Raw genomic sequence first — 26,166 nt, 5'->3', positions numbered from 1 at the left:
GGTATTTGTGCGAAACTCAGATTCACCTGGGCATCCCACAGGGAACCTGCCAACCCTGTGACCAAGGAAACTTATGTGAGCTATTCAGGTTCCCCATGTTGAGTCTACTGCAAGTTGTTTAACATTGTGAAGAGGTACAGAGTTCGTTCTAGAGAAAAGCATTGTCCAAGCCCAGAGGTTCCCCCTGAGCCTCTTCTCCATCATGTGCTGGGATAGCTCTCTGCCCAGATGAGAATCTGACTGTTTCCTCTGTAGAGCATGAGGGTACTCTTTTTATCAACCACACGGATTCCTGGGTGGGACTTAAGGAATTTATCAGAAAATTCAACTAGGATCAAATTGTGATTCCCCTCTCGTCCAAGCTCCTGGAGACATCTGATACTGAGGAAGCCAGCATGAGGCTAACTAGCTGGCTGGTGCCCAGCTCTGAGGCTGGGTGTTGGTCCCTCCTCTGAGCAGGCTCACTACAACTAGTTTGTAAGGCCTGCTGCTCCTTAGTCTTGGCTAAACATCTAGAACCTGAAGATCTCTGCAAACTCCATTTTTGTCAACGGTGTTGATTCTTATAAATATTTACTAACGTTGCTCTGCAGTCAAGGCACAGCCCTTTTTTCTCTTCCTTCTGGAAGGAAGTTTATTACACAAAGTAATAGGTGATGTCTTCTTAGTACCACATAAATCTACAGTACCCATGTGTTGAACTTCTCAGACAGCAAGAACAAACAGTAGTTGCTGAAACATTCCACACACAGGAAAACAAGAAAACCAGAAACAAAAGCAAAATAACAAACAAAACTTACATAGAGATTTATTCTCTGCTAGAATCCTTGGCACAAGTTAGAGCAGTCCAGAGCTGAAGTTCTATTATACTTCTTACAGTAGGAAAACCAAACAGTTCTATTTTATATTTCTTCAGACCACACTTTCTTATTCTGGTGATCAGGAGTGAATTTTTCAGTACCAAGTATCCAAGAAAGAACTCGGATTTGGGGGGTAAATACACAACCAACCTTGGATTTAGGACACACAAAGCTAGTGCAGGAACGAGGTCAGTTCTAGGCAAGATGTGGAGCTAAGCAACTTTTCTTTTGTGTTCTCCAATCTGTTAACAGAAGTGATGGTGCCTGAAAAACTTCAGGTAAATTATATGACAGGTTTAGTGAAGTAAAAAGCTGGTGTAGAGGCTTCTCAGCAGCATGTCTGGATTGAAGGAGAGGACAGTATTTCTTCTTCCTGGGAAAGCCCCATGCACTTAGGATAAACTCCTTAATGAAGTGCCAATGATCTCAGAGTTGACCTTCCATGTCCTTTCCACACAGCCTGTGCTTTGTATCACGGTTAGGAGCCAGCTCTCATTGGGTGAGGGTGACTTGGTTCTCTATAGTCTTTCTGGGACATGTGCTTCTGGGTCATCTCACATGTGTGCATGCATGTGTGTGTGGCGGGGTGTGTGGGAGGGTGTAGTTAATTTCCTGGCAAGTCTACATGTGACTACTTTGTCCATGGGAGGGATTATTTTAGTAAGTGGCTTTAGATCATTAGTTTATTTTTGCTGAGATGGTCCCATTCCATACTCCTAATTTGATATCTTTATTTCATATAGAAACTGGAAGCTTGATTGACCCCTGAATAGATGCTGAGTGGTTCTATTTGGGTGTATTGCTGGATCTTCTGGAAGGGTAATGATTAAGCATGTCTGGTTCGCTACACTCAGAACCTAGCGCATAAAAGTCTTAGTTAGCTCCTTCCTTTGCCAAGCACTGTGCCAAGGGCTACTTAAGAATGATCTCATTTAATCTTTACAAAACCCCTATAAAACAACAACTAATACTGTGCCCATTTTATAAGGAGGAAACTGAGTCATAGGGAGAGGCAAAGTATCCTGTCTATGCTCACGTAGCTAGTAAGCGGAAAAACTGGCATTTGATCTTGAACGTCTGGATCCTGGAGCCTGGGCTCTTACTTTGCACCAGAAAATAACTGTTTTATAAATTAACGAGTTAAGTAGATGGCTAGGAAGTGTAGGATTCAAGGAATTGGTGACAAAACCATGGTTTTTACCCTTGGTTGTCAGACCCAGAATTCACATAAAATTCTCTGAACATACTGTCCATGTCTGCATTTCTCCTTCCGACTCAAGTCTGTGACCTTCCACACCCACCGCTGCTCAGGCTGACTTCACTCTCTAGAATGAGCATCACTCCTACAGTTCTATTACAGGAGCTCTCTGATACGGGACTGCTGATTGTTCACCCCCGTGTCAGCGGATGAATGTTTAGGGGGACACAGCTTCCGACTGCTATTGGCATTTCCAATAGCATTCAAAGGAACCTCAGCATTCAAAGGAACCATAGTCCAACCCCCCTGATGAAACGACAAGCTTCTTGTTGTTGGAACTACCCCCAGAGATCCAGAAGAGGCCCACCTGAGTTCACACTTCGAGAAGAGCCAAGAAATGTGGAAGATCCACACTGCAATCATTCTCCAGATCACTCAACAGACCACTGTGATTTAGAAGCTATTTCTTTTTTTTTTTCTTCTCAATTTATTACCCCACTCCCCATCACAGACCAGGGAAGGGGGTATCACACCCTCTGAGCGGAGACGGGAGCTGTCTCAAACAAGGAGACCAGACCTCAACCTCAAGGCTCGTTGGCTAATTAAGCCTTCGTTGCTGGATAATGCTACTCCCTGTGGCAGTTATTTTAGTTTAAACAACTTCTGGGTGGTCTTTTCCTGTTCAAAAACTTGTGTCCATCTTTTCACGTGTAATTTACACAAATAAGTCTTTTTTTTTTTTTTAAAGATTTTATTTATTTATCAGAGAGAGAGGGGGGCAGAAAGAGCGAGCACAGGCAGACAGAATGGCAGGCAGAGGCAGAGGGAGAAGCAAGCTCCCTGCTGAGCAAGGAGCCCAATGTGGGACTCGATCCCAGGATGCTGGGATCATGACCTGAGCCGAAGGCAGCTGCTTAACCAACTGAGCCACCCAGGCATCCCTACACAAGTAAGTCTTAAATGGTGGAATTTCTGCCAATCTACAGGACACGTGCTTCTCTAATTCTATACCAAAAAAACCAGCCCACTTGATCCACAAATTTGTTTGCACTTGTAACTCATGCCGAGCCAGGAGACAAGAAGAGAACATGGAAGGAAAGTCAATTTGCATTCTATTCTGCTCCCCAATCAAACCCCCAAAATCCAGTACTCAAAGCTTCTCTTTGCCACAGAGATTGCAATTTTCAATTCCCAGTCGGAGATACCTGGTGTTCTCACCATCGCGTCATCTGTTAATGTCCACTGCCCATGGGGCATAATTACCCAACACTAAAACACACGGAAAAAAACAAAAAACAAACAAAAGAAGAAGGAGGAGGAAGAGGAGGAGGAGGAGGAGAAGGATTCTACTTTCGAGACCAATTTCCAGGAATTGCTACTAAAGACAAATGACAAACACTCTTCCACTTTAATCATTTTCAAAACTTTTAATGAATCTTCTCTTTTAAACAAATAATGCCATTAGCATGGATGCTATGCAAATGAAATGCAGGGCCCGCATTTTTTGGCTTCCTTGAAATTGTTTCAGAAACCTGATCACATCAAATATTTTTCAGTTTATGCAAAACAGAACCTCTCAATACATTTTTTTTTGAAGAGTATGTAGTTTTTCATTTGCATGTTGGTCCCAAGTGGTAAATTTACACTTTGAATGTAGGATTAACAAATTTCCATGTCTGAACTGCATTTTGAAACTTAATCAGAAAGAAGTTACTTTCAGATGCCAAGAGCCTTAAGAATCTGAAATCGAATGACCTTAAAGGTACCCGGATGCCAGAGTTTAGCCCGCGGATGGCGTCTGGGAAACCCGCGTTCCCTTAGGAAGGCCATTGTGGGGGTTACCTATTTCATCCGGAGGTCCCTCAAAGGCGGATCTCGGGTCATCTTGTGGAGAACGCAGGGATGAGAATACATTCTCTGCAGCTAAAAAACCATTCAGATCTGGGATCCGCAGGTCTGCCTCTGAAACCCCTTTTCGAACTGCTCTTTCTCCGTCTGGCGGGCAGGCCGGTCGGTGCCACCGTCTCACTGTCAGTGAGCAGAGCTAGGGCTTGGGAGAGTTATGCACGATCACACGCACTGTAGCATCAACTATTTTTTTCTTAATTGTCCTGAGATCCTAGAAAGGAAACAAGCGTCTGTGCTGACAGAGGAGCTCAGCGTGAACTCTCATTTTTCACATGGAGCTAATTAAAAACTGAAATTAGTTAAATATGGAAATGACACTTGCAAGCACTTTAGTAGAATTCTGGCAAAATCCCTCTGGAGTGCTGTGACATTACCTGCTGCTTCGAAACTCCCCAACTGAATTTCACAGTTAAAAGGCTGAGCAAAGGGAAAGTTATTATTGAGATTTCGGATTCAGAATGTGTCTGTAAAAGTCCAAATTAAATTTCACGGCTGGCCCTTGAGTGGCTGGCGGTGTATAAGGCCGGCCAATGGAGTGGGCCGCTAACAATGTCCCTGCAAGAGGACGCTCCAATTACCCCTCTTTAGGCACGGTGCTGTGGGTGGCCCAGTACGACAATCAGAAGGTTAACGGATGTATTTCTCTTGGAATCTGACTCAAGGCGCTTCACACACACACACATGCACACGCACATGCACATTCCGATGCAGAAAAGAGGCTAGACTCATGCAAGGCTGTAGGATGGACCTGATTGTGAAAGCCAAGCAGGCTCCTTAGGGATAACAAGACACTTTTTATGTATGAATTCTCCTCATGGGTTGGTCTGTCTAGCTATAAGTGTATACACATATATGTACATCAGTGTGTTTTAAATGGGTACGTACATATATGTATGGGTGTGTTTACATCTATCTTCTTCTGCATCTGTCCATGCCTAATAGGCATTTCACAGTTTTCACTGGGAATGGCGATACGCCATCACAAAGAAAGGAACTCAGCGTCCGTCTTAGGGGCAAGTGAGAATAAACAGCCTTTCCAAATGGACCAGGGTGAAGAGGAACCTTCCAGAGAAGGTAGGAACAACACCGTCCAGGAGGCCACGTCCCCCTTAACAGGCAAGAGCAGTAGCATTTGCTCAAGGGCAAATTACGGTGTTTGTACATCTGCGTACAATTTAATTAAACCCACCGAAGACGTGTCTGCTAGCCCTGGATCTGTGGCGGAGTATTTGGGAAGTCCAGGCACTCTCCGAACAACTGGAGTGTTGTAAGTTTATTGTTTTTCTGACACCCCATCCATTTGCCCTTGAGGCACTCCCTCCTCCTGGACCCTGGCCACGACCGAGGCGGGCACCACGCGTCCCTGCCCGGGCAGGCCAGTGAGAGGCGCCTGGTGGTGCCAAAGCCAGCCCCGCTCCGTGAGTTGGCTGGCAGGGAGCCGTCAGCGGGCCGGGCTGCCAGGAAGAGATCTCTGGCAGCTCCCGCGCTCATCTTCCCATCACACTCGGGCTTTGCTAGTCCGAGGCCTGGAAATCATTGCGGCTTACCCAGCTGGATGGGAGGAATGCCGCAGCTGTACCATCGGGCTGGCTTATTTTTATTGAATTTTGAATATCCAATTTCAAAGCAATTCAAATGAATTTGCCCAAGGCCTCGGATCAGCGTGGTTGCTGACACTCTCGGCAGTAGGGTTTCAAAGTTCATATTTCTAAACAAAGGCAAGATTACAGAAGCTTTCCTTGTCAGGACCAGCGCCTCTAAAGCACCCTCTCTAAGAACTCTATTAGGTCCCATGCTGACAGCCATGGAAGCTGTTCGGCTAATCCAGGTCCCTCACGAGTCAGGCTGTGGTGGGCAAGCAAACTTTCTCTGTGGAAGGAAGAAAGAGAGGGGAGTGTGGTGGGGGTGTCGAACAGGATGCAGGACACAGAGGCTGGCACGGGCAGGGCCGCTTACAGAGCATAGGCTGGACAGATAAAATGTGCCCAAGTGTGGCCCGGAGCAGGCGGAGGGGGCAGGGGCCAAGGTCAAACTGTGCCCTCATGCCCCGCCCGTCAAGATGGCAAATCAAAACAAAGAAACACTATCCATGCTCTAAGATGACTGAAGGGAGGCGGGAACCCTTTATCTCATGGAATCTCTCCTCCAGCTCCAAAAATCTGTCTTCCCTCACCCCCGCCTCCATCCTAATCCTGCTACACCCATGCGTGGAAGGCGCAGCCTTTAAATGCACAGAAGGAAATTTAACCCCCTGGTAGAAGACTGTAGGGTTGCAGAGAAAAACAGGCTTCCTGAGAAAAAGCCCCACGGGCATCTCAAGGCTGAGGGAGGCTGCACGTTCCAAGCACAACCTGCTCTCTTTCCTTTCAGTATGACTTGGGAGATATTTAGGGCTTGGCACGCACTGAAAACTGTTTTTAAGAAGCCTTGGGACCAGACCAATTCAGCAACTACTGGTGTTCACAATCTGTCAACTCCTCCCCTCAGGGGTTAAAAAAGAACCAAACAAACCGTGAGAGCAAAGAGCAAACTGGGATGTGAGGGGAGTGATACTACTATGGGCTTCCCGGAGCAGGCGCCTGTCCGCTCTCCTCAGCAGTGCACCTCGGCTGCCAGCAGCCTGCCTGGCCGTGAGGAGGTACGTACTGAATATCTGTGGAACAGGGTTGTCGTCTTAGGTCACCTGGGGTGCAATGCTGGTTTTAGAGTCAGAAAGACTCCAAATACAGGCACCTGGGTGGCTCAGTGGGTTAAAGCCTCTGCCTTCAGCTCAGGTCATGATCTCAGGGTCCTGGGATGGAGCCCCACATCGGGTTCTCTGCTCAGTGGGAAGCCTGTTTCCCCCCTCTCTCTCTGCCTGCAACTCTGCCTACGTGTGATCTCTCTTTCTCTCTGTCAAATAAATAAATAAAATCTTAAAAAAAAAAAAGACTCCTAATGTGGCTACCATTTAATTGTCCCATAGCACTGGATAAATAACCTCTAGGCTTCTATTTTCCCAACTGTAAAATATCTTTAACAATAGTACCTGCTACGTAGGATTGTTTTAAAGAAGAGATGAGACATAATAATAAAAAAAAAATTGAAAAAAAATGAGATGAGAAGGGGCGCCTAGGTGGTTTAGTTGGTTAGGTGTCTGACTCCAGTTCAGGTCATGATCTCAGGGTCCTGGGATCTAAGCCCTGCATGGAACCCCCATCTCAGGCTCCCAGCTCAGTGGGGAGCCTGCCCCTCCCCCTCCATCTGCTTTTGCCCTTTCCGGTCCCCCTGCTCGTGCTTTCTCTTTCCCTCTCTCTCTCTCTTTCACATAAATAAATAAAATCTTTTTTTTTAAAAAAATAGAGATGAGAAATTGAACAGAAAAGTCTGCTACCTTTTCAAAGGGGCAGATGTCAAGCCCTTCCTCTCTGTGTATCCAATTGGATAAGTCACAAATCTTCGTACCTAATAATGTACGTTCCCTTTGCATCTTTCCATGGAGTCTGCCTCTTAAACAGGAAAAAAAAAATTTTTCAAATATGTGGGAGAACCTCTGTTTTTGAAAAATTGTGTAGTCCTTCAAAAGAGATTATTTTGTCTGCTCAACACAGTATCTCTTGTGAACCTCAAGTGTACACTGTAAATGAAGGAGCCGTGATTGTCCTTTAAGGACTAGTTCTATAGACTCAGATACAGAGTAAAGACATGGAAACCAAAATGGAAAATAAATAGCACCAGGATAAAGCAAAAATCCCGAAGATTGAAGTAAAGAAAGGTTGCAGATGTCAAGAACCCAATGGCTGGAGGGGGTTGGGGGAGCTGGGTAGATGCTTCTGGAAACCAGAGGTAAGAACAGATACCCACAAGTCACACCCCTTTAGTGTACAACCCAGCCAGTTTTTAAATCATTTGCTCCTTTGGGCAAACAGTGCTGCTGGTTAGTTATCCAGTAGATGTTTTTAATTACAAGCTGAAAAAGTCATTCTGTAGCCCTGAAACCAGTGCCCTCATGCCTAAGAAGTGCTTTTTAATATTTATACATCTAAAGAGGGTTTGCCCTTCCAGACATAGAAAATCATTAGGAAGCCTTCTCAGGAGGATATAACTTTGGTCAAGGTCATGCACAAATCTAAACTTCAGATTTCCGCCAACGCTTACCAGTAGGTGCCACTTTTGTGCCACAAACCATTTTGAGTCTGCTTTCGACTTTATTTCTAGGTTATCAATTTTTAAATAGAGGAAAGGAACAAAAATATGCTTGTGAGACAATTCTGAGCATATAAAAGTTGAAGAAACTTTTCTGTTTTTCCTCGTTACTTGGCATATCTATTTAATAGAGCTTTTTTGATTTTACTTTTTTCTTCCAGAACAGCAGATGAATGGGCGAACCAAGGAAAATGCACTCAAAGAAATGTCTTGTAACGGTTCTAACTTTGGTTTGGCATGTCACCTCTGTAACGATATCAGGGAGAGGAAATATTCCGTCAAAGCTGTGAGCATGGAAGGAAACAGCCTGGATGGTGTCCAAAGACATACAGTATCTTAGCAACTTCTGAAGTTCAGAAAAGCCAACATTTCAGTCCGGGAAGCCGGCTGGTAGAAGCTCCAACCTCCCCAACCACCAATCACTGAAAGACACGCCTTAAGGTGGCAGTGGCCATCATTTTCGGGACCTGCTCCCCAAGCTGCCAAAATCGAGGGGCTGGCAGAGGGCAGGCAAGCTTCTCTCGTCAAGAAAACAAAAGGCTGCCAAAAACATGTGAAACCTGCGATAACCAAGGTAGGGTCAAACACACTATGATTGAAAAATGCCTGGCAGGTGCATAATGCCCTCTTCCCCAGTATCCCCAACTCCGCAAAAGCGTAGAACTGATGTCCATAGGAAGAAAAGGAGAGCAGGGATCAAGCACCCTCTATTCTAAGAACTTCCCTCTAAGAATGGGGTCTGTGCCTTTGTCTCCTGAAGGGAGGGCTTTTTGAGAATCCTTCTTTCTCACTTATCTCTGGAGAACAACCAAACAACCACCCACTAAAGATGTCTTGGGCCTCGCCTTATAACCCCTAGCCCTGTCTTTTGTAGCTAAGTAGTAAGTGTGTATTTGTGTGTGGCAAGGTCTAAATCAACTTATCCTACCTCTATCCTCAACATCATCCCCCCAAATCTGATACTGAATGTTAATCCTAACAATCTAATCCCCGACCACTGTCAACCCAGCCCAGCGTGGATCCTAGCCCTCAGATGACCCAGTATGTAATGGTTGCAAGAGCAGAAATCCCTGCCCCTTTCTAAATAAAGCCCAGCTCAGATCACCTGTACTGAAACCATTCCTTACACTTAGGCAATTAGATCAGCAGGTAGGTGAAACATGTCTTTTCCAATGAAGAGAAGTGGGTGCTTGATGAGCCTTTTCTTTCCCCGCACACCTATTGTCCTTAAAACATCATTCAGTGATAAAATGGGAAAGTTTGTAAAGTCTAATTCTACCATTTCCTAACTTTTCCGTGACTTGTGTGAAAATAACTTAGAAAGTACATTCTTTGTCATAGAGCCTCCAGCACCAACCCAATCCAGTGGACATGACTGATGGAACACATGGGACTGATTAGGCTACATTCTGAATTATAGACACAGGAAAACTTCTCATAGCTCCCACGCTTCCTGAGGATGGCCGCAAGGGACCCTGTCCAGGACAGAGCACAATTCTTACCAATTTAATGGAGTCATGCCTGGTGGCTCCAACCTCTTCCCACCAGATTCAGTCAGTGACCAAACCTGGACATCCAACCTCCAAAACGTCTCTTTTAGAATTGCTCTCTTCTTGGGCTGCCCTGCTTCTGCCCTTGTTCTGTCCCCATTCTCTGCTTCCTGGGCTTTGAAACAGTCTCCTCAGTTCTCCCTGCCTCTGGTCTTGAGCCATTCTCTTCAGGCTGTGCAGGGCTGCCAGACTGCCCTGGGCTCCCCTGACTCAGAATTCTCAGCACGTTGTACATCACTTCGGAATCAAATCCAAACACACATTTGTATGGCATGAAAGGCTCTTTGTCATCTGTCTCTTTTTTCTAGTTCCATCTCCATTAATATGTATTAATGTATACATTGATTCCTGTATATTTTTGTTTCAGTATTAATGATGTGTGGTTCCCTACAACATCATACTTTCCTGGGCTTTAATCACTATGTTCTTCATTCATGAAATGTACTTCTCCCCGCTTGTCCTTTCACCAAACTCCTAGGTACCCTTCCTGGTAGAAGTTAAATGACACCTCCTCTCTGAAGTATGCCCTGATTGCTTCAGATAAAGTCCTCCTTTTCCTCTTCCCACTCACTTCAAACAGAGCACAGTATGGTCTCCTTAGTGTTGTGTATAAGTGATCGTCTGTGCCTGTTTTTCCTATTTGTGTATGAAGATCTTCTGGAGGGCAGGGACCTTGGTTACTCCACTCTGCTTTGCTATGTTCTTGGCACTTCGAGAGAAGGAAGGATTCAGGAAACATTCGCTGCTCAGATGGGTCAAGGACGGAGTCAGTTCTCAGGAGGTACCCTAGAATCTACTCAGGCTTGAGAATGAGGTTTAAAATTAAAATACTGAGATGGGGGTTCTCTCACATTCAAAGTCCTCAGCGGCCAGACTAGCTCTATATTCACAACTCAGCCTCTTCCTCCTCTCTTCTCTGCACTGTCCAATTCCTATCTGGGATTTCTGGGGCAAGGATCCAAATGAAACTGCCCCCCTCCTCCAAGGGTGAGAAAGTCCCCTATCTGCCGTTACTCCAGCGATCAGAGACCCGCAGTGGTCATCAATGAAGGAGACCCAGGAACACAGGGCAATCTGATCCTTTTCTTTTCCAGGCTCTGTTTTCTTGGAAACACTTATTTCTTTATGAAAAAAAGAAAGAGGAAAAGAAGCTCACAAGACCATGTTAAAGCAAATGCTTAGAAAATATTTTTGAAACATTTGGAAGTAATTTCTATTCACAAATTATCTCCATTCACAAAATGAAAAGGCAAATTATGTGAGCTGGATAAATTGAGAAAGAGAAGAAATCAGACTTAATGCTAGGAGCAGAAGAGGAATAGGAAGAGAGAAAAAGAGAGAAAGACTAGTAATTCTTGCATTTCTATAGTAAGTAGAATTTTAAAGGCACTGAACATGTATTACTTCCTGTGAATGTTACAACCAATTCCAAGATGCTGGTAGGCAGTTAATTTTTCCAGAAGGCAAAAGAGAAAGTTGAAGCTAAATAAAGATAAGTCTTCCATCACCCATCAGGGCGAGAGCTGGGACTAGCAAGTGAGAGGTATGGAGGAAGAGGGACAGACGAGAAAGATCACGATGGAAAGATGGAGAAGGAGTAAAGAAAGCCAGTATGTCCAGAGGAAAGTGACAGGAGGGGCCCAAACATTCACCCGGCATCAACAGCACACGGCAAGAATGGCACGAAGAGCACTGAAGCCATCCTCTGCTTTGGGTTCTTGAGATACGAAGCCTCCTACTCAGATACCCATAATGGAAAAAAAATAATTACGGAGCCAATGGAGCCTCTTGGTTCTTAGGAAGGTGAACCCATGGATGGTTCAGAGGCTCCAACCCTGGGCTGAGTGCTTCTGCCCATGCTGATGGTCATCCTGCTTTCCTTGTGATCACATGTTTCTCTAATTAATAAAAATGAAACAGCTATACATTATTCAAAAGTAGTTTGCTGATCACATGCGGTAAGAGACCCACCAACCACAGGCGGAGAGGGAAAGGTTCAGGATACAAACAATGCCAGGTCAACGGAAGAGAACTTGGGTAGAACTCATATTACTCCTCACAGGCCCACCATAAGCTGCCCAAAGCAAACGGGTTGGCTAATCTAAAAATGACGCTCCTTTTCCTGTGACAGGCCAGCACTACAATTATCCTCGTATTTCGTCCTACTGATAATACTGCAGGAATGGGCATTATTATCCTTGCTTTAGAATGATCATCTGAAGCTGAGGCTGTTTAAATAACATCCAGGGCACCTGGGTGGCTCAGTGGGTTAAGCTACTGCCTTTGGCTCAGGTCATGATCTCAGGGTCCTGGGATCGAGTCCCGCATCGGGCTCTTTGCTCAGCAGGGGGCCTGCTTCCCTTCCTCTCTCTCTGCCTACTTGTGATCTCTCTCTGTCAAATAAATAAATAAAATGTTTAAAAAAAAAAATAACATCCAAATTTCAATCCAGGACTGGGCAGATCCTAGTTCACGTTCTTTCCACCTTAGTCCCCTGCTTCTAAAACTGATCATAAATTATCTCTACTTCTTTTCCTTTAGAGGCCCCTCTAGCTGGGTCAGGACAAAGTGAGTGAAGAAATCCTGAGAGCAGGAGAAGCCCCTGCTAAATGCTTAGCAGGTGTAAGGAGCATAAGCAGGGTGCCTGCTAGAAGGAGCCCCAGGCAATGGGGGTCCCATCCTGGGCCGGCTCAGCCTGGTGACCCTATGAGGTGTGCTCTAATCCCTTTTAACAATTACTGAGCACGTACTTTATACCAACCGCTACATCAAAAGCCTTGTATGCAACATCTGATTTCATCTTTGCAGCTCCTCTTGGAGGTGAATGCTTCTATTATTACTAAATCACAGATAACAAAACTATCTCAGAGAGGTTAAGTAACTGGCATAAAGTCGTATGGGGTGGGAACTGGAAGAGTGGGGACTCCTGCCCTATTCTCTCTGGTTCCAGCACATTGGCTGTTAGCCACTAAACACACGGCTTTCTTCATCTCCCATTGAGAAGACACTCAGGGAAAGCTCTCAAGTTCAAGAGGACGTGAACACGGTTTCGCAGTGTCAGCTCCCCAGGATCTAGGTTAACCTGGGAACTGGAATTCAGGAGGTCTGACTTGGAAGACACTCCTGCCCATCATTGATTGGATTTCTTTAAGCAACTTATTTGATTTGCACCCCAGTTTCTGCATCCAAAAAGTGGGAATAAAACGAAAATAATGTGTGTTTTTTTGAAATATTGCAAACTCCCTATAGAGCTGCTGCTAGATTTGGGAGGAAAAGTACATAGTGAGGTTAATAAGTCAGAAAAACTGGGGTGCCTGGGTGGCTCAGTGGGTTAAGCCTCTGCCTTCGGCTCAGGTCATGATATCAGGATCCTGGGATCGAGCCCCGCGTCGGGCTTTCTGCTCCGCAGGGAGCCTGCTTCCTCCTCTCTCTATGCCTGCCTCTCTGCTACTTGTGATCTCTCTCTCTCTCTGTCAAATAAAAAAATAAAATATTAAAAAAAAATAAGTCAGAAAAACTAATGGATTGAGAGAAATTTAGAGGCATGAGTTACCTTGAGGATGACCCATTCCCCAGGACTCATGGACTTTACTTGTGAAATGGAGATAAAAACTGTATGGCTCCACAGGTTTGTTGTGAGGATGAAATAAGATGATGTAGGCAAAGTCCAGTGACCTGCATGTGGTAAGTGCTGCATCAATGCTCTATTTTGGTGGGGAAACCAAGGCCGTAGAAAAGTAAATGCTTGTCCATGCTTACACTGTGAGTTATTGGTAGAGGAAGGAGCACAGGCCTCTTGGCTCATGCAACCTTGGACACATTCCTTACAATTTCTAAGGCTTAGTTTTACCATCTGTTAAGTGGGGACAATCTTTCTTGCCTTTACTGATAAGGACGTGGAGGGGAATTAAACAAGCTATTCAAGTAAAACCCCCAACGTGAAGCATCTTTGGCGCTCACTAAATGTTAGCTGCTATCGCTTTCCCTTCCAGTTGGATTTGAAAGAGATCTTCAGGAATTAGAATGAAAAGAATCTTTTTCTCCGGGGGTTGTTTGCTGAGTCAGAGAATGAGTGGGGAACACGGATCCCAGAGGAGAAGCAAGTGTGCAGTGGACAAAGCCCAGCCTAAGGGAAGCCACCCTCTCCCAGCGGAAGTCATAGGAATCTCATCCCCCAAACCAAACCGACTTCTCCTTGAGCCTCAGCACCTGGAATAAACACCTCAGTCCTCTACCTGGGATTCTTTCCCTTTCTGGTTCTTCTAGAAGCTTCTGTCAGCTCAAGTCAGAAGCATGGCATTCTAGCGTTCTGCAGCAGTGCAAATGTCACCATATCTGGAGACTGACTGCTTGGGTACCAGCCACACCATTGTCACTGACTAGCTGTTGCCCTGGACAAGTCCTTTCCCTGAGCCTCCATCTGTGATTATAAAGTGTGGACAATGATGCCCGTCAACCACGCAAAGTCATGAGGTGCCACACAAACGTAAAGGATTGCTTTCTTTTCACTATCATTTCCCACACCTTCTGCCTCCAGTCTGGAGGCAATGAGAAACCAGTGTGATTGCCTTTAAAGAGCCAAATTTCCCTCCAAGACCCCAGTACTTTATTTAAGAGGGAGCAGCCTTCTTTTCCATGTGTGGTCCTGTTAAGAGGAGGATGTTAGCAAAGCACTGGACAACTGTAAGTGGCTACTAAGGCTGTTTCATGGTGAGAGGGATCTGTTACCGGGCTGTTTAGCCAAAGCAATGACTATAAAGCAGGGGGAGGTTGCACCAGACTGTACAGATCAATGCCAGGTGCCCAATGGCTGAGAAGGGCCAGAAGGATGGTGTGAAAGCTGCGCTTCTGCCTCCTGACCTGCTTGGCTATGGACAGCTCCATTTCCTCTTCGTCTCTCAGAGTCCCCTTTGTGTCAGAGCAGAACTACTGATACCCATGAGACTGGGCAAGACCCCAGTCCCCGGGCCCCTGCTTTTGCCTCAGAGGGGTCATATTTGGGTTTCTGTATGTCATTTACCTTCAGTTTGGGACTTGTTCCTCTAAGGGTGATTTCGTCTTTTAAGTGAACTTTTGAGGAAGGATGAAGTACTTTGTGCAGATGGTTCTGCATTTGAATAAGAGGAAACCATTACACCCAGTGCAGAATGAAGTGCTTGGTGTTTCTAAGGCAGCAAAGAAGGCTTCTGAGAAACAACAGCAACAACAAACCAAAAAACAAACAAACAAAAACAAAAACCCCAAAAATAAAAAACAAAAAATACCCCCCCTTTTTTTAAGCTTTAGAGGTAATCAACTAGTCTACCCTTATTTGGCACTGATGAGCAGGAAACATGTAATACAAGGGATGTAAATGGCTGTGGTAAAGGAAGTGTAGTTGGTGGTTAAACGTGAGGAGATAGATATAATGCTAGCATTCACCTCATGCGGTGGTGGCATGATTAAATGAGAAAATCCCTATATGGGCTGCTTAGCATATATAGTAAATACTCAAAAATACCACCTGTCATTACCATGAAGATACCGTGAAGGAACCTGAGAAATCTAGGGTTATATAGGTTGAATCGTCTCCCCACAACAAAAGTCGTTGAAGTCCTCCATGCCAGTATCTGTGAATGGGGTCTTATGCGGAAACAGCTTTCTTTGTCAACGATCACGATCATGCTAAGTACGATGAGCTCATTAGGGTGGGCCCTAATCCAATCCCTGACTGGTGTCCTTAAAAAAAAGGAAAATTTGGGCACAGAGACATATATGCACACAGAAACCGTGCCATGTGAGGACTGCAGTTTTGCTCCCATAGCCGAGGAGTTGCCGGAAGCTGGGAGAGAACTGGGACAACCAGGCTCAGACCCATAAGGCTCCGCGGACTCTTCCTCACTTCTAGGCTCCAGAGGATGAGATAAGAAATAAACTTTTGTCACAAATCCTTCATTTAGTGGTACTTTGTTATGGCAGTTGTAGCAAACGAAGACACTCTCTTTCGGGGTGCCACAATGGACAAGTACGTAAAAGAGATATCTTAGAAGTAGCTGTTGGGTCTATTTTCAGCAGAGTGGAAGCCTGAGTGTAAAAATCACTATAAAAGGACACTGAGGGATTCTGGATTTGTCAGACAATTCCAACCTTCTTTTCTTCTCTCTTGATTCCAAGGAGTCTAGAGAGGGTTCCCTGGATTCCTTTGACGCAAGGGACAGCCATGTGACACGATTCTAAGAAGACACAAGTAAAATCCTCTTAGAATGTGTGTGGGGGGGAGGGGTAATTTAGGGTTTTCTAGATAAAAGGGGCAGATATCTTGAATCTTTCTCCCCTCTTTCACTCTTTCCCCCCCCCCCCCCCCCCCGCCTTGAAGATGGATATGAGGCCTGGAGCTGCAACAGCCATCTTGTTATAATGAGGAAGCAAAACCAAGGGAAAAGAAACATAAAACGCTGGCAGGGGCAAAGCAGAGAAATAGGAAAAGTTCATGTATTGGGAGGCAACACTGAGCAGGCATATATGGTGTCAGTTTCTGCCAGCATCGGATATCTAGCTAGCTACGTGAGGAAAATAGAGCTTTGTCGTTCTGCAAGTCATTAAGGATTCTTATAGTTGTCAGTTTATGATAACTTGTGGCTGAATGTCTCCCCTAACTGAACCACTATCTTGACTGGCCGTCCTGAGTAGGACTTTGGGCTCTCCTTCTGAATTTCAGTGTTATTTTTTAAATTATTATTATTTTTAATTTTATTTATTTATTTGAGAGAGAGAGTGAGAGAGAGCATGAGAAGGGAGAAGATCAGAGGGAGCAGCAGACTCCCTGTGGAGCAGGGAGCCTGATGCAGGAGTGGGATCATGACCAGAGCTGAAGGCAGTCGCTTAAGCAACTGAGCCACCCAGGTGCCCATGACTTTCAGTTTTAAAGTGCATTTCATGTGTTTCTTACTTCTTTCTGCCTGCCCCCTCTTCCCACAAGCCCCGACACAGGGAACTGGTTAGGGAATGTGTCATCTTTCCGCTGCCAGGACAAGCTAAGTTTCAGCGGACCAGTGTGTACATGACCAGAGGGACTCTATTCACTCTCTTCTTGGGAGCATTGTCATTAAGAGTAGTTGCAAGGACTCCTGGGGGTTGGAGATACATGAAATCAAAGTCACCAGGCACATGATTATAAGTTGATGGCAGTAAATATATAGGTAAACACACAGACTTGGAGGTTAAATAGACACGTGTTTAAATTGCAAATCTCGACTACTGACCAGAATGTGACTGTGGGCAAGTTACTCAACCTCTATGAATCTTGTTTCTTAATTTTAAATAGAAAAGTTAAGTCATTGGGAAGATTAGATCAGACCTTGAATGTGAAGTTCCTACACATAGTAGGTCTTGAAGAAATGGCTGACGTCTTTGTCCTTTGGAAAAGATCTAGATTCAAGGGTACTTGTCATTATACCTCCTCAGGTGAACTCTCTTCTCAGAGTACAAATTTGACCAGTTCAGTCAAATAACTCCTCGGAACTTAGCACCACAGCTTGCCTCTGTGAAGGGGATTAAGGACTCTAAGCATGAAAAAATAGCACCAGAGAGACTAAGCAACAGAACCAAAGCTGACCCACAGGGGGGCGATAAATAGGTCTGAGATCTCATTTTAATTTTGATAGTAGAGGGAGAAAAAAAGTACATCTAAAGACATTATATATATATAAGTCAAGGAGAGGAAGATTTCTCAACCTTCACACTATTGACATCTTGGGTTGATGATTGTTTGTTGTGGGGGACTGTGCTATACATTTAGCAGCATGTGAATAGCTAATTTGGCCCCTACTCCCTACCTTCCAGTGGTGCCTGTATCGTCTCTCCATCGTGACAACCCAAAATGTCTCTAGACATTGTCAAATGTTCCTAGGGGTGGAATGGGGGTGTGCTGAGCCAGCGCAAAGGGCAATAGAGGGCTGACGTACAAAAGGGTCTCTCCGGGGGAATGTTACTGGTGTCGATAAGCAAGTGGTCCCCCGTGTACTGTAAGCCTGCATAATGTAAAAAATAGCACAAGAAGAAAGGAAAGAATTTTTCACATTCCTGAGCTCTGACCACCTCATTAATGAGCAAAGGTCCAGGAGAATGGTTATTACTCCATCGAGACTGCAGAACAAGGAGTGATAATATTTGGACTATTTCATCAATCTGTGCCAAGGACCTCTTCAAATCAAGTCAGCTTAATGGGTAAAATATTTGATATTCTGTAAAAAGACCTAGCGGGTTCCAATCCATCCTTTTCACACAAAGCGCTATTCCAGCAAAAAAATCACAGGGAGAACAGTTATGTAAAGGAAGTGGAGATGGAGAAGGAGCCTCATCCCTGTTTTCTAGCCACACCCCCGACTTGAATACAGAAGGGCATCCCTCCTGTTACACGGGCAGCATTTGCAAAGCCCTCCGCTCGTCTCACACACCCAGACTATAAAAGATCTGTTAATTGGTGTAGCTGCAGAATAGGAACACTTGCATTTTACTTTCATTCTCCACTACTCCCAGTGATTTTTAGAGGGTTCTTCCCCATGAACATCCCTCCTCATCCTTCATCATCTACTTATAAAAACCCAATCTTAGAGACAGTTGCTACTCGTTTCTACTTCTCTCAGGACCTTTTTGGGAGCCCTTGGTCTTGAGATTATAAAACACTGTTGTAAAAGATTCTGTTGTATATACCACGAAGCACTGAAGAGGGCGAAACTGGGAAGAAAGGCTGTTCTGCATGAAAATATTCATACACATTATTTCATTATACACTTGAGAAATGACAAGTCGGTTTGCAAGAATAGTGTAAGATGTTCTCTTACAATTTTACCCATGGTTAAGAGCCTGTTCACTGGGTTCCAAACTCCACTTTAAACTTCTCCTAGATGTCTTACAACTCTCAACTGATCTTCGAGTCCTAAAAGCAGGTACGTTTCTATTCTAAAGAGGTTTTCAGGGTGTCGCCAGCTACAGGAATGCTATTAGACAATAATGCCGTATTATCACGTGATTATTCTAACTGGCTGAGAAGCCGACTAAATTTAAGTGCCATTTAAGTAACTCTCCACATTTATGATTGCTGGGGCTTGCTGGGGATGCCCCCCACAACTAATCACCACGCAAGCATGTTATCTGATCTCCCATCTCCCTTCTTGGGGAGGGTGCAGGAGGGCTCCAAAGGCGTCAGGGGTGGACTTAGGAGAGCATCGTGATATTGCCTCTCATGGAGTGGAAAAGGCAGAGATCTGACATCTGTCTTAACCTGACCAAGCACAGAAAATGTTGCTGATTTAGGAGTCCCTAGAGACCAGCACCATGGCTTGGGGTCAAAAACTGGACAGGAATGGGATGTCCAGTCTGGCAGCTGAGGCTTACCTCTTGCTCTCCTATAGCAGAAGGGTAACCAGAAGAAGTGAGATGTAGGAAAAGGAGAAAAAGAAATCACAAAGACATAATTACTGCTAAACTGAAGCTCATCTACATGGTCAATCCAGATAATGCCTTTGGGCCAAAATTCTCTTGGTTGTTTGGAAGCTTAAATTCCCCAGCTGGGCACACTGTTTGAGGCTGTACTCTGGGCACCTGGCATCTAAGAGAGTGTTTCATGCACTTCAGTCAAATGTTAAAGCATAAAAAATAAATGGAGACTTCGGCGTGGCGCAGAGGGAGGGCAGAGGGGAGGAGGGCGCAGGCGCATTCCCTGATGTCTGGCCCTCTCCGCCTAGATCCATAAACCCACAGCCAACCTCATCCATCTGACCCTTCAGCCTGGGTACAGTGAGGCAACCTCATTTGCAGAGACACGGGCAGCTGCATTAGAGTTGAAACCTGCTCATACGGTGAATATGCACCAGATTTATCATAATTTCAAACCTGCCTCTAACCAGCTGATCAAAAGGCAACCTTCTTCTTTGAAGATTTTCATTTGTAAGCTTCGCTGCCCCAAATCAAAAAGGGCAACGGTATAGACTCCCAGGACCACATTCTGCATTTGTCAGGCAAGTGCCTTCAAGTCCTGGAGCGTGCTTGTCTCTTTATAAGGGGGTATGCTGAGTTTCAGTGTATAACCCGATGCCTCTTTTGGTTCATGAAATTTGCACTATGTACGAGCACGGTTACGGAGGCATTTTGCTAGCCTTTTAGAGTTCAGTTTTAACCCAATTCTGCTCTCCTTTTTCTCCACAGACTTTCATACAAAATCCAGAATGAATGCCTCAGAAGGGGTCTTGATGGGTTTTATTGGATCAAAGGGCCCTCTCATAATAAAGAAACCGCACAGAGATTTACTGAGTGCATTAAAAAAAGAATGGCTTCTTGCCAGGGCTGGTAGAATTACACGCCAATAAAAAAAATGTTTGGGCCAACCGTGCTTTTAGAAAAGTGTATAGTGATTTAAAGATGGTGGGCTAATTTTTAATTTTTCGGTTCACCATTCTTGACACCACTCCTTGATAGATCTGGGTTAGAAACCTGAAGGACATATCAGGGTATTTCTGTTTTCTTCATCTCCACAGTCAACACAACACAAATCATATCACAAATCTGCCTTTTCTTCTCTGGAAGGAGTCTCTCAGAGATTCACTCTGTTTCTCTGTTTCCATGGTTCCCCTTCTAATCTAGGCCCTCACCCATTCACAGACTCACTGATGACGATGAGTCTTTAGATAAGTCTCCCTGTCTTCTGTCCCATTTCCCAGTCTGTCCTGAATCCTCAGTCAAGTAGCAAATAAATATTTACGGAGCATCTACTAGGTAACTGACATGATAGCATGGCATAGTTTTTATTACGTTCTTGCTCAAACTTTAGGTACATCCCTATAGCCAAACTAATCAAGTTCAATCTTCTGCCAGAATTCCAGGCCATCCATCATCTGGTCCTGGTCTACCTTCCCTCCTATTTTCTTTTCTTTCTTTTTTTTTTTTTTTTTAATTTTATTTATTTATTTGTCAGAGACAGAAGGAGAGAGAGCGAGCGAGCACAGGCAGATAGAGAGGCAGGCAGAGAGGCAGGCAGAAGCAGAGGGAGAAGCAGGCTCCCCGCCAAGCAAGGAACCTGATGTGGGACTCCATCCCAGGACCCTGGGATCATGACCTGAGCCAAAGGCAGCCGCTTAACCAACTGAGCCACCCAGGCGTCCCCCTCCTATTTTCTACCATTCCTCACTAAGCAGCCTTCACCTCACTGGCTGAGCCCCTCAACTCCCCTGCACCAGGCCCTGTTACTTCTGGCCTTTCCCCTACCCTGTTGCCTACAGTGCTTCTCAGCCCATTCCCATGGCCATTTCTCTCCATCCTTCCAGGGCTGGGTGGGCCGGGAGCCGCACCCACCCAGCCATCCCCGCCTCTGCCAGTCCCTGGGAATTTCCCCCTTCTCTAAACGTTAATGGCCCAATTTCTCAATTGAAACCTTAGCATTGTGATTTTTTTTTTCTTTTGAGTGAATGCACAGGCAGCACAAGTATCAATAGAGAGCAATATCTGCATTAAATGTCACACAGGAAGACTACGATAAAAGTACCACCATCGTGATAACTATTATCAATCGTTTTTTTTACAGTTGAGAAAAAGGAGGTTCGTGGCATTAACTTGACTTTCCCTAAAGCACGCGGTTACTAAGGGTTCAGATGGGAACCTAGCCAAACTAAATTCAGGGCTTTCTTCACGGGACTTCTCCAATGCCCAGCTGACCCTTAAAGTAAGGGAAATTAGGTTTCCCGATCCAGGCAAACAATGACACTGGAATTATGAAATTTCAATGAGTCATTATGTGGGTCAAGAATGAACAGAGGCTGGGAATTCTGTGTTGACAGCATGTGCAAAAGAAAACACATTTCGGTGTGAAATCAACTGCCCTCATCATGGGTGCGCTTCTACACCCAAGTCTCCAAACCTTTCTCAAACTCCTCCTGCAACTCTTCTCCCCCGACCCCATAGTTTCCTTGGCTGCAAAGGGGCAGGGTGGGCTTAATTCAGTTTCTTGACACCTACATCTCAGTCCTGAAAAGAAGGGAGGCCAGAGTGTGCCCGGGGCTGCTTTGAGTTCCTATATTAGGAAAGCCTCAGATGAATAGCTGAGTTTGCTTGAAATCAAACAACAAAACTGTACGGTCTTCAAAGCAATGTATACGTGCACGCGTCGGCGCACATTCGTGGGTCAAAATAAGCTAGTCACCACCAGCACCCCAAACCACGCTGATTTCTCCATTCGGGCTTCCTTACAGATCCGAGCAGGCACCCAGGTGGAGCCCGACTCCAATTGTGCCTCATTAGCACAGACGACTAGAAGTTTAAGGGAAAGTGTGCCATAAACAATGCTAATCCTGACTTAAGTGGAAGAAAGCGACCTTTCTCCCTTCCCTAAAACAAATCGCTGTCTCAGGCTGCACGGGCCCGCTTTACTATTACCCGTTAATACGTCTGCAGGCAGAAGATGCAGCTGGGGCCCCGCGAACGGGCTCCACAGTCAGGCCGAACATAATCCCTCATGTAATGAAAAACCTATTTCTATTTCTGAGGCCTCACTACTCTTCATACTGAAGAGCCTTGTGCCTGTCACACATTTATTGAAGCTTATTACTCATCTAGGCAGCGGGGCCCGGTTAGTATTTGGAATTATATTTTAAATCACAATTTTTCTATTATTTATTTTAGGATTCCAAGGCTATGGTGAAAGCATGTCAGTGTTACTCCTGATGCGCTTTCAAAGGCATTAAAGCCCCAAATCAAAATTCTTTTCGACGCAGGGAACCTTTCTGCATACGTGGAAGACCTTAAGTCAAGACACCACGGTCCCTGGGTCACCCTGGTGGGCCGGATCCTCAGGACTCTGCCATGATCATGTGGCTCAGGGGGAGATTCCAAGTCCCTCCCCATTCAGCATCAGACTCATCTTTCCTGGGCCACTGGCTTTGCTCCCTCCTCTCACATCATGCTCTTTTCTTTGGCTTTCGGAGATAAATGGATAGAGTCTCTTTGGAGGCTGGGGACAGGCATGTGAAGAGACGGGCTAAAACTGTAGCCTCATCATACAGTGGAAAAATAAGAACTGGCTTAATCTAAGTCCGAGGATTTTTCTGAGCTGACCACGGAGTCTGAGCTCCGTTTACTTGCTAGGCCAAGGGTGAGCATGTGGTTTTCTGGTTCTGTAGAAGCCCGTGGAAATGATAATTGTCTCCCATCACTCACTGGAGCCCCTTCTCCTTTACATGCTCAGGAAAAAAAAAACACACACATGCTGTATGTGCTACAGTGACTCAAAGGAACGCCTTCCTGTATTTTTGCCCCTGTGCATGCTTGCTTTTTCTCGTGATACTTGTTTCTCCCTCGGCATCGATGAAGATTCTTTGCCATTAGGGTCTGCACCCTCCTTGGCCCCATCACATGAATGACAATCAGCCAAAACGTGACAACATTTGCACATTTTGTTGCTTTTCATGTCTGGAGTCCTTCTCTACGTTTCCCCAGGGAGAGATGTTGGACCAGCCCTACAAAGAAAACCCCTGCTGTCCGTTTGACCTGGTAAATGGGTTTGGAAGAGTGCAGCGACAAGCCCAGAGCCAACTGGGTCCACTCTGGGTATCTCTCCACAAGCCAGGTTTTTTGGCGTGTTCTGTCATTCTGTGTCCTGCTACTGCAGGAGTCAGAGACACCGGAAAGTGTTTGGTCAGGGGTGAGGCAGCAGTAGTGTGTGATCAAGAAAGAATTCCAAAGGGCGTGGGTCAATTAGCCAAGGTACTCAGACATGCAATTATGAGAAGAGTTGGGGCTTGGCTTCCGTGTGATCTCTCCCCCTCGCTCTTTTTTTCCTTCATGTTTTGACAGCCTTCTCCCTGGGTGGGGTACACAACAGCTTGTTTAATAAACCCCTTAGTCATGGGAACGTGACAGACAATTCTTTTTCTTCCTTCAGGACAAATTTAGTCACAGATACTTCAGTTGGGTCCACTCTCCAATTTGCCTCTGACATTAAAACAAGCCATTGGTATTTCACTACAATACAGAGAGCACTGCTGGGTCAGCTGACCTTTCCAGAGGCTTAATTCCTGTCAGTTTTGAAGAGAAGAATAAAATACCACGCAATTGGCATCCACATCCCCACAAAGGAAATAGAGATATTTTCTCCCAGACAAGGCCAAGACTGTGAGCCCTTGGGTATACTTTTGCCCTGACCACCCCACCCCAAAGACCCAAGGCAGGGAGGCGGGGGGTGTGGGGACAAGAGTGGGATAAAGGATGTTTTTTAAAAAGTCTAACATTAAGTGAACTGGAATGTATGTATATTCCTTTAAGAAAATTAAATCTGACAGAGCAGGACACACCTGGACTCGCAGTGAGGATACTGAAAGGCAGACCGTGTAGAAGAGGGAATGGGAGGGGAAGAAGCGGTGACATTCCCATCTGCGTGAAGGCAAACGCTGTGAAAGATTAAACCTTTGGAACCAGGGTCAGAAGCTAGTTTCCTTCAAGTCAGAGCAAATGTACCTGTCCAAATGTTTCATTAAAATGTACACCTATTGGGGGCGCCTGGGTGGCTCAGTCGGTTAAGCACCTGCCTTCCGCTCAGGTCATGAGCCCAGGGTCCTGAGATCGAGACCCACCTTGGGCTCCCTGCTTTGCTGGGAGCCTGCTTCTCTCTCTTTTGCTCCCCCTGCTGTGTGTTCCTCTCTCTGTCAAATAAATAAATAAAATCTTAAAAAAAAAAAAGTGTTTAAAAAATGTACATATATTGAAGACTGTTCCCGAACATCTGGGGCAGGATTTTTAGGAGTAGTGGTGTGGGGGCACCACTCACACACATGCCAAATAGGGGGGCTGACCTCCTGTCCTTTCTCTTTCCCTGCCCCACTCCCTTGCCCAAGCCCTCTGAACCTCCCACCTCCAGACTTGGGTGAGTAGTAAGTTGCTACCAGCCTGGGCATACCCATGTCCTATCTGAGACCATAAGACATGCCCAGTTAGGAATTAGGAAACCTTTCCAAATGTTAGAAATTCCTAATCCTTTGGATTTGGTTGGGAGCTAAAACTGTCAGGTCGCCTCCGATATTCCTACTGGACCTTCCTTTACACCATAAAGAGAGGCAAAATAAGGCAAAGAAAGGATGTAGTATAAAATAATACTCTTCCCTCATGTCCATTTCTGATCAAGATTGAGTAGAAGACTTTCACGAATGCTCTCGCTTGATTGAAAAGCAAATACACTTGCTTCCTAGCTTCAAGGGTCATTCTGAAGACAGCACATCTGAAGAGAAAAGTGATTTTTCTAAGCCTAGCTTTCAATGCTCCCCTGGGAGCCAAAAGGCATATTCATTCTTTCCTTCTCTTATATCATTTGCAGTAGCAAAGGCTGTACTGGAATTACACGAGTATCAATTAGACCCAACAGAAGATAAACCAACCTTAGTAAGAAATCATTTTGTAGGAGGTGATTTTCATGCCCCCACCACAAGATACACTGTATTTGAAATACAGACGGATGTTCAACATTAGACACATTACTCTCATCTATTAGGCAAGGGCCTGCTGTGTCTATAAATTCAATTTCCTTTATCATGGTGGCTTTCTGGTTTATTTGGATAAATGTTGAGCTGTCCACTGTTATTTATCTAAGTAGTTCATGAGGCAACCGAAAGTTTAATGATGTAAGATGAGGGGGTGAAACAGCACCTCCAAGCAATTCTCATGGATTGCTTTTCATCTCATTACCTTGGTTGGACTTATTGGTTCAAGAAATCATGCAGAAGATTATGTGTCATTTGATGTGCTGGGTGTACTGTTCCCCCATTTTGGTGTCTTCTAATTGTTCCATGTTTTATCCTGCTTAGTGGATGGCATCTCATAGCTGGCATTGCTCAAAAGCTTTTCTAATTACTCTGTTCACAGCTACTTATGCCTTTTCCTTTACTTTTTGTCTTAACTCCAACCCATTCTTTTTGGTATATATTCTCTCTCTTTTTTTTTTTTGGCTCTTCCCTGCTGTGTTCCTGAGAAGTATAAGCTAATCACAGGCAAGCTTCTTTGTTTGAGAGAAGCTTTACAGTTTTTAAAGTAAATTCAAGAGGAGATAATGCCTTCATTTGACAAAAACAGACTGGCTAAAAATAGACACAAATGTCCTCAATTTCTTATTGTGTAATGGTTAGACCACTTCACATTTCTAGGGGGAAGAAAGGATGGCTGACCATTTGCTCGTACTGATGAGTTAATAAAAAGGTTTTTAGTATAGAAGCTTCTGTTCCCTGATGGGCCTGGGAAAAATGAAATGCAAATGTCTTAACATCATGGCACAGGTCGTTTATGCAAAACATAACTTACCTAGGCTCTCTCAGCTTTCCTATGAAGTGTTCTATTTTATGGGGTTGCTTATGAGACTCTAGGTCTAGGAGAAAATTGTGAGTAAAAATGTCCTAGATTCTGAGGCCGGGTCAGCAAGTTCTAGCAAGTACAATGTGACCAGCCAACCACTTGC

The 26,166-nt window shown here is 45.0% G+C and overlaps 1 protein-coding gene and 1 long non-coding RNA gene across 3 annotated transcripts in view; one reads left to right on the top strand and one right to left on the bottom strand.

Moving 5' to 3' along the window:
* Nucleotides 1–26,166, bottom strand: part of TENM2 (teneurin transmembrane protein 2) — a 479,009-nt gene that overhangs the window by 231,724 nt on the left and 221,119 nt on the right. The window lies entirely within an intron of this gene.
* On the top strand, nt 6,349–14,132 carry LOC132028398 (uncharacterized). Of its 2 annotated transcripts, none has more exons than XR_009407420.1 (3): nt 6,349–6,604; nt 8,313–8,725; nt 13,694–14,132. It is a non-coding gene; the product is annotated as an uncharacterized LOC132028398 (long non-coding RNA). The 2 variants fall into 2 exon arrangements; XR_009407421.1 differs by lacking the exon at nt 13,694–14,132 and adding an exon at nt 10,796–10,855.

This window comes from Mustela nigripes, chromosome 12 (genome assembly GCF_022355385.1).
Source record: "Mustela nigripes isolate SB6536 chromosome 12, MUSNIG.SB6536, whole genome shotgun sequence".
NCBI classification, from domain to species: domain Eukaryota; kingdom Metazoa; phylum Chordata; class Mammalia; order Carnivora; family Mustelidae; genus Mustela; species Mustela nigripes.
This window is presented reverse-complemented; position numbering and strand designations above follow the sequence as displayed.